The following is a 9703-nucleotide window of genomic DNA, read 5'->3' on the forward strand; positions in this document are numbered from 1 at the left end:
TGAGAGCTCAGGTCTTTCCATACTACACCATTCCAGTGTGAGAGCTCAGGTCGTTCCATACTACACCATTCCAGTGTGAGAGCTCAGGTCTTTCCATACTACACCATTCCAGTGTGAGAGCTCAGGTCTTTCCATACTACACCATTCCAGTGTGAGAGCTCAGGTCTTTCCATACTACACCATTCCAGTGTGAGAGCTCAGGTCGTTCCATACTACACCATTCCAGTGTGAGAGCTCAGGTCTTTCCATACTACACCATTCCAGTGTGAGAGCTCAGGTCTTTCCATACTGCACCATTGCAGTGTGAGAGCTCAGGTCTTTCCATACTACACCATTCCAGTGTGAGAGCTCAGGTCTTTCCATACTACACCATTCCAGTGTGAGAGCTCAGGTCTTTCCAAACTACACCATTCCAGTGTGAGGGCTCAGGTCTTTCCATACTACACCATACCAGTGTGAGGGCTCAGGTCTTTCCATACTACACCATTCCAGTGTGAGGGCTCTGGTCTTTCCATACTACACCATTCCAGTGTGAGGGCTTACGTCTTTCCATACTACACCATTCCAGTGTGAGAGCTCAGGTCTTTCCATACTACACCATTCCAGTGTGAGAGCTCAGGTCTTTCCATACTACACCATTCCAGTCTGAGAGCTCATATCTTTCCATACTACACCATTCCAGCGTGAGAGCTCAGGTCTTTCCAAAATACACCATTCCAGTGTGAGAGCTCAGGTCTTTCCATACTACACCATTCCAGCGTGAGAGCTCAGGCCTTTCCATACTACGCCATTCAGCTGTGAGAGCTCAGGTCTTTCCATAATACAACATTCCAGTGTGAGAGCTCAAGTCTTTCCATAATACATCATTCCAGTGTGAAAGCTCAGGTCTTTCCATTCTACACCATTCCAGTCTAAGGGCTCACGCCTTTCCAGACTACAACATTCCAGTGTAAGAGCTCAGGTCTTTCCATACTACACCATTCCAGTGTGAGAGTTCAGGTCTTTCCATACTACACAATTCCAGTGTGAGAGCTCAGGTCTTTCCATACTGCACCATTCCAGTGTGAGAGCTCAGGTCTTTCCATACTACACCACTCCAGTTTGAGAGCTCAGGTCTTTCCATACTGCACCATTCCAGTGAGAGAGCTCAGGTCTTTCCTTGCTACACTATTCCAGTGTGAGAGCTCAGGTCTTTCCATACTGCACCATTCCAGTGTGAGAGCTCAGGTCTTTCCATACTACACCATTCCAGTGTGAGGGCTCAGGTCTTTCCATACTACACCATTCCAGTGTGAGGGCTCAGGACTTTCCATACTACACCATTCCAGTGTGAGAGCTCAGGTCTTTCCATACTACACCATTCCACTGTGAGAGCTCAGGTCTTTCCATACTGCACCATTCCAGTGTGAGCGCTCAGGTCTTTCCATACTACACCAGTCCAGTGTGAGAGCTCAGGTCATTCCATACTACACCATTTCAGCGTGAGAGCTCAGGTCTTTCCATACTGCACCATTCCAGTGTGAGGGCTCAGGTCTTTCCATACTACACCATTCCAGTGTGAGAGCTCAGGGCTTTCCATACTACACCATTCCACTGTGAGAGCTCAGGTCTTTCCATACTACAACATTCCAGTGTGAGCGCTCAGGTCTTTCCATACTGCACCATTCCAGTGTGAGAGCTCAGGTCTTTCCATACTACACCATTCCAGTGTGAGAGCTCAGGTCCTTCCATACTACACCATTCCAGTGTGAGACCTCAGGCCTTTCCATACTACACCATTCCAGTCTGAGAGCTCAGGTCCTTCCATACTACACCATTCCAGTGTGAGAGCTCAGGTCCTTCCATACTACACTATTCCAGTGAGAGAGCTCAGGTCCTTCCATACTACACCATTCCAGTGTGAGAGCTCAGGTCTTTCCATACTACACCATTCCAGTGTGAGGGCTCAGGTCTTTCCATACTACACCATTCCAGTGTGAGAGCTCAGGACTTTCCACACTACACCATTCCAGTCTGAGAGCTCAGGTCTTTCCATACTACACCATTCCAGAGTGAGAGCTCAGGTCTTTCCATACTACACCATTCCAGTGTGAGAGCTCAGGTCTTTCCATACTGCACCATTCCAGTGTGAGAGCTCAGGTCTTTCCATACTACATCATTCCAGTGTGAGGGCTCAAGTCTTTCCATACTACACCATTCCAGTGTGAGGGCTCAGGTCGTTCCATACTGCACCATTCCAGAGTGAGAGCTCACGTCTTTCCATACTACACCATTCCAGTGTGAGAGCTCAGGCCTTTCCATACTACACCATTCCAGTGTGAGAGCTCAGGTCCTTCCATACTACACCATTCCAGTGAGAGAGCTCAGGTCCTTCCATACTACACCATTCCAGTGTGAGGGCTCAGGTCTTTCCATACTACACCATTCCAGTGTGAGCGCTCAGGTCTTTCCATACTTCACCATTCCAGACTGAGAGCTCAGGTCTTTCCATACAACACCATTCCAGCGTGAGAGCTCAGGTCTTTCCATACTACACCATTCCAGAGTGAGAGCTCAGGTATTTCCATACTACACCATTCCAGCGTGAGAGCTCAGGTCTTTCCATACTACACCATTCCAGTGTGAGAGCTCAGGTCTTTCCATACTACACCATTCCAGTGTGAGAGCTCAGGTCTTTCCATACTACACCATTCCATTGTGATAGCTCAGGTCTTTCCATACTACACCATTCCAGTGTGAGCGCTCAGGTCTTTCCATACTACACCATTCAAGTGTGAGAGCTCAGGTCTTTCCATACTACACCATCCTAGTGTGAGAGCTCAGGTCTTTCCATACTTCACCATTCCAGTCTGAGAGCTCAGGTCTTTCCATACTACACCATTCCAGTGAGAGAGCTCACGTCTTTCCATACTACACCATTCCAGTGTGAGAGCTCAGGTCTTTCCATACTACACCATTCCAGAGTGAGAGCTCAGGTATTTCCATACTACACCATTCCAGCGTGAGAGCTCAGGTCTTTCCATACTATACCATTCCAGTGTGAGAGCTCAGGTCTTTCCATACTACTGCATTCCAGTGTGAGAGCTCAGGTCTTTCCATATTGTACTATTCCAGTGTGAGAGCTCAGGTCTTTCCATACTACATCATTCCAGTGTGAGGGCTCAGGTCTTTCCATACTGCACCATTCCAGTCTGAGAGCTCAGGCCTTTCCATACTACACCATTCCAGTGTGAGAGCTCAGGTCTTTACATACTACAACATTCCAGTGTGAGAGCTCAGGTCTTTCCATACTACACCATTCCAGAGTGAGAGCTCAGGTCTTTCCATACTACACCATTCCAGCGTGAGAGCTCACGTCTTTCCATACTACTCCATTCCAGTGTGAGAACTCAGGTCTTTCCATACTACACCATTACAGTGTGAGAGCTCAGGTCTTTCCATACTAAACCATTCCAGTGTGAGAGCTCAGGTCTTTCCATACTACACCATTCCAGTGTGAGAGCTCAGGTCTTTCCATACTACGCCATTCCAGTGTGAGAGCTCAGGTCCTTCCATACTACACAATTCCAGTGTGATACTACACTATTCCAGTGTGAGAGCTCAGGTCTTTCCATACTTCACCATTTCAGCGTGAGAGCTCACGTCTTTCCATACTACTCCATTCCAGTGTGAGAGCTCAGGTCTTTCCATACTACACCATTCCAGTGTGAGGGCTCACGTCTTTCCATATTACACCGTTCCAGCATGAGAGCTCAGGTCTTTCCACAATACCCCATTCCAGTCTGAGAGCTCAGGTCTTTCCATACTACACCATTACAGTGTGAGAGCTCAGGTCTTTCCATACTAAACCATTCCAGTGTGAGAGCTCAGGTCTTTCCATACTACACCATTCCAGTGTGAGAGCTCAGGTCTTTCCATACTACGCCATTCCAGTGTGAGAGCTCAGGTCCTTCCATACTACACAATTCCAGTGTGATACTACACTATTCCAGTGTGAGAGCTCAGGTCTTTCCATACTACACCATTCCAGTGTGAGAGCTCAGGTCTTTCCATACTTCACCATTCCAGCGTGAGAGCTCACGTCTTTCCATACTACTCCATTCCAGTGTGAGAGCTCAGGTCTTTCCATACTACACCATTCCAGTGTGAGGGCTCACGTCTTTCCATATTGCACCGTTCCAGCATGAGAGCTCAGGTCTTTCCACAATACCTCATTCCAGTCTGAGAGCTCAGGTCTTTCCATACTACTCCATTCCAGTGTGAGGGCTCAGGTCTTTCCATACTACACCATTCCAGTGTGAGAGCTCAGGTCTTTCCACACTACACCATTCCAGTCTGAGAGCTCAGGTCTTTCCATACTACACCATTCCAGTCTGAGAGCTCAGGTCCTTCCATACTACACCATTCCAGTGTGAGAGCTCAGGTCCTTCCATACTACACCATTCCAGTGTGAGAGCTCAGGTCCTTCCATACTACACCATTCCAGTGTGAGAGCTCAGGTCTTTCCATACTACACCATTCCAGTGTGAGGGCTCAGGTCTTTCCATACTACACCATTCCAGTGTGAGAGCTCAGGACTTTCCACACTACACCATTCCAGTCTGAGAGCTCAGGTCTTTCCATACTACACCATTCCAGAGTGAGAGCTCAGGGCTTTCCATACTACACCATTCCAGTGTGAGAGCTCAGGTCTTTCCATACTGCACCATTCCAGTGTGAGAGCTCAGCTCTTTCCATACTACATCATTCCAGTGTGAGGGCTCAAGTCTTTCCATACTACACCATTCCAGTGTGAGGGCTCAGGTCATTCCATACTGCACCATTCCAGAGTGAGAGCTCACGTCTTTCCATACTACACCATTCCAGTGTGAGAGCTCAGGCCTTTCCATACTACACCATTCCAGTGTGAGAGCTCAGGTCCTTCCATACGACACCATTCCAGTGAGAGAGCTCAGGTCCTTCCATACTACACCATTCCAGTGTGAGGGCTCAGGTCTTTCCATACTACACCATTCCAGTGTGAGCGCTCAGGTCTTTCCATACTTCACCATTCCAGACTGAGAGCTCAGGTCTTTCCATACAACACCATTCCAGCGTGAGAGCTCAGGTCTTTCCATACTACACCATTCCAGAGTGAGAGCTCAGGTATTTCCATACTACACCATTCCAGCGTGAGAGCTCAGGTCTTTCCATACGACACCATTCCAGTGTGAGAGCTCAGGTCTTTCCATACTACACCATTCCAGTGTGAGAGCTCAGGTCTTTCCATACTACACCATTCCATTGTGAGAGCTCAGGTCTTTCCATACTACACCATTCCAGTGTGAGCGCTCAGGTCTTTCCATACTACACCATTCAAGTGTGAGAGCTCAGGTCTTTCCATACTTCACCATTCCAGTCTGAGAGCTCAGGTCTTTCCATACTACACCATTCCAGTGAGAGAGCTCACGTCTTTCCATACTACACCATTCCAGTGTGAGAGCTCAGGTCTTTCCATACTACACCATTTCAGAGTGAGAGCTCAGGTATTTCCATACTACACCATTCCAGCGTGAGAGCTCAGGTCTTTCCATACCATACCATTCCAGTGTGAGAGCTCAGGTCTTTCCATACTACTGCATTCCAGTGTGAGGGCTCAGGTCTTTCCATACTGCACCATTCCAGTCTGAGAGCTCAGGCCTTTCCATACTACACCATTCCAGTGTGAGAGCTCAGGTCTTTACATACTACAACATTCCAGTGTGAGAGCTCAGGTCTTTCCATACTACACCATTCCAGAGTGAGAGCTCAGGTCTTTCCATACTACACCATTCCAGTGTGAGAACTCAGGTCTTTCCATACTACACCATTACAGTGTGAGAGCTCAGGTCTTTCCATACTAAACCATTCCAGTGTGAGAGCTCAGGTCTTTCCATACTACACCATTCCAGTGTGAGAGCTCAGGTCTTTCCATACTACGCCATTCCAGTCTGAGAGCTCAGGTCCTTCCATACTACACAATTCCAGTGTGATACTACACTATTCCAGTGTGAGAGCTCAGGTCTTTCCATACTTCACCATTCCAGCGTGAGAGCTCAGGTCTTTCCATACTACACCATTCCAGTGTGAGGGCTCACGTCTTTCCATATTGCACCGTTCCAGCATGAGAGCTCAGGTCTTTCCACAATACCTCATTCCAGTCTGAGAGCTCAGGTCTTTCCATACTACTCCATTCCAGTGTGAGGGCTCAGGTCTTTCCATACTACACCATTCCAGTGTGAGAGCTCAGGTCTTTCCACACTACACCATTCCAGTCTGAGAGCTCAGGTCTTTCCATACTACACCATCCCAGTGTGAGAGCTCAGGTTTTCCATACTACACCATTCCAGTGTGAGAGCTCATGTCTTTCCATACTACATCATTCCAGTGTGAGGGCTCAGGTCTTTCCATACTACACCATTCCAGTGTGAGAGCTCAGGTCGTTCCATACTACACCATTCCAGAGTGAGAGCTCACGTCTTTCCATACTACTCCATTCCAGTGTGAGAGCTCAGGCCTTTCCATACTACACCATTCCAGTGTGAGAGCTCAGGTCCTTCCATACTACACCATTCCAGTGTGAGAGCTCAGGTCTTTCCATACTACACCATTCCAGTGTGAGGGCTCAGGCCTTTCCATACTACCCCATTCCAGTGTGAGAGCTCAGGTCTTTCCATACTACACCATTCCAGTGTGAGAGCTCAGGTCTTTCCATACTACACCATTCCAGTCTGAGAGCTCAGGTCTTTCCATACTACACCATTCCAGCGTGAGAGCTCAGGCCTTTCCATACTACACCATTCCAGAGTGAGAGCTCAGGTATTTCCATACGACACCATTCCAGCGTGAGGGCTCTGGTCTTTCCATACTACACCATTCCAATCTGAGAGCTCAGGTCTTTCCATACTACACCATTCCAATCTGAGAGCTCAGGTCTTTCCATACTACACCATTCCAGTGCCCACAGTCCAAAGATGTGCGGGTTAGGTTGATTGGCTATGATAAATTGACCCTTAGTGTTAGGGGGATTAAATACGTGGGGTTACGGGGATAGGGTGGGATATGTGTTGGTGTAGGGGTTACAGGGATTGGGTGGGATATGTGTCGGTGCAGGCTCGATGGGCCGAAATGGCCTCTATCTGCACTGTGGGGTTTCTGTGATTCTGTGATTCTGTGATACTCCATTCCAGTGTGAGAACTCAGGTCTTTCCATACTGCACCATTCCAGTGTGAGAGCTCAGGTCTTTCCATACTAAACCATTCCAGTGTGAGAGCTCAGGTCTTTCCATACTACACCATTCCAGTTTGAGAGCTCAGGCCTTTCCATACTACACCATTCCAGTGTGAGAGCTCAGGTCCTTCCATACTACACCATTCCAGTGTGATACTACACTATTCCAGTGTGAGAGCTCAGGTCTTTCCATACTACACCATTCCAGTGTGAGAGCTCAGGTCTTTCCATACTTCACCTTTCCAGTGTGAGAGCTCAAGTCTTTCCATACTACTCCATTCCAGTGTGAGAGCTCAGGTCTTTCCATACTACACCATTCCAGTGTGAGAGCTCAGGTCTTTCCATACTACACCATTCCAGTGTGAGAGCTCAGGTCTTTTCATACAACACCATTCCAGCGTGAGAGCTCAGGTCCTTCCATACTACACAATTCCAGTGTGATACTACACTATTCCAGTGTGAGATCTCAGGTCTTTCCATACTTCACCATTCCAGTGTGAGAGCTCACGTCTTTCCATAGTACTCCATTCCAGTGTGAGAGCTCAGGTCTTTCCATACTACACCATTCCAGTGTGAGGGCTCACGTCTTTCCATATTACACCCTTCCAGCATGAGAGCTCAGGTCTTTCCACACTACCCCATTCCAGTCTGAGAGCTCAGGTCTTTCCATACTACACCATTCCAGTGTGAGGGCTCAGGTCTTTCCATACTACACCATTCCAGTGTGAGAGCTCAGGTCTTTCCACACTACACCATTCCAGTCTGAGAGCTCAGGTCTTTCCATACTACACCATTCCAGTGTGAGAGCTCATGTCTTTCCTTACTACATCATTCCAGTGTGAGGGCTCAGGTCTTTCCATACTACACCATTCCAGAGTGAGAGCTCACGTCTTTCCATACTACACCATTCCAGTGTGAGGGCTCAGGTCGTTCCATACTACACCATTCCAGAGTGAGAGCTCACGTCTTTCCATGCTACACCATTCCAGTGTGAGAGCTCAGGTCCTTCCATACTACACCATTCCAGTGTGAGAGCTCAGGTCTTTCCATACTACACCATTCCAGTGTGAGGGCGCAGGTCTTTCCATACTACACCATTCCAGTGTGAGAGCTCAGGTCTTTCCATACTACCCCATTCCAGTGTGAGAGCTCAGGTCTTTCCATACTACACCATTCCAGTGTGAGAGCTCAGGTCTTTCCATACTACACCATCCTAGTGTGAGAGCTCAGGTCTTTCCATACTACACCATTCCAGTCTGAGAGCTCAGGTCTTTCCATACTACACCATTCCAGCGTGAGAGCTCAGGTCTTTCCATACTACACCATTCCAGAGTGAGAGCTCAGGTATTTCCATACTACACCATTCCAGCGTGAGAGCTCAGGTCTTTCCATACTACACCATTCCAGTGTGAGAGCTCAGGTCTTTCCACACTACACCATTCCAGTGTGAGAGCTCAGGTCTTTCCATACTACTCCATTCCAGTGTGAGAGCTGAGGTCTTTCCATACTACACCATTCCAGTGTGAGAGCTCAGGTCTTTCCATACTACACCATTCCAGTGTGAGAGCTCAGGTCTTTCCATACTACACCATTCCAGTGTGAGAGCTCAGGTCTTTCCATACTACACCATCCTAGTGTGAGAGCTCAGGTCTTTCCATACTTCACCATTCCAGTCTGAGCGCTCAGGTCTTTCCATACTACACCATTCCAGTGAGAGAGCTCACATCTTTCCATACTACACCATTCCACCGTGAGAGCTCAGGTCTTTCCATACTACACCATTCCAGAGTGAGAGCTCAGGTATTTCCATACTACACCATTCCAGCGTGAGAGCTCAGGTCTTTCCATACTACACCATTCCAGTATGAGAGCTAAGGTCTTTCCATACTACACCATTCCAGTGTGAGATCTCAGGTCTTTCCATACTATACCATTCCAGTGTGAGAGCTCAGGTCTTTCCATACTACACCATTCCAATGTGAGGGCAGAGGTCTTTCCATACTACACCATTCCAGTGTGAGAGCTCAGGTCTTTCCATACTACACCATTCCAGTGTGAGAGCTCAGGTCTTTCCATACTACACCATTCCAGAGTGAGAGCTCAGGTCTTTCCATACTACACCATTCCAGTGTGAGAGCTCACGTCTTTCCAAAGTACTCCATTCCAGTGTGAGAACTCAGGTCTTTCCATACTACACCATTCCAGTGTTAGAGCTCAGGTCTTTCCATACTAAACCATTCCAATGTGAGAGCTCAGGTCTTTCCATACTACACCATTCCAGTTTGAGAGCTCAGGTCTTTCCATACTACACCATTCCAGTGTGAGAGCTCAGGTCCTTCCATACTACACCATTCCAGTGTGATACTACACTATTCCAGTGAGAGAGCTCAGGTCTTTCCATACTACTCCATTCCAGTGTGAGGGCTCAGGTCTTTCCATACTACACCATTCCAG

Source organism: Somniosus microcephalus, chromosome 1 (assembly GCF_052327205.1).
Source record: "Somniosus microcephalus isolate GS21.2 chromosome 1, FLI_Smic_1.0, whole genome shotgun sequence".
NCBI lineage: Eukaryota > Metazoa > Chordata > Chondrichthyes > Squaliformes > Somniosidae > Somniosus > Somniosus microcephalus.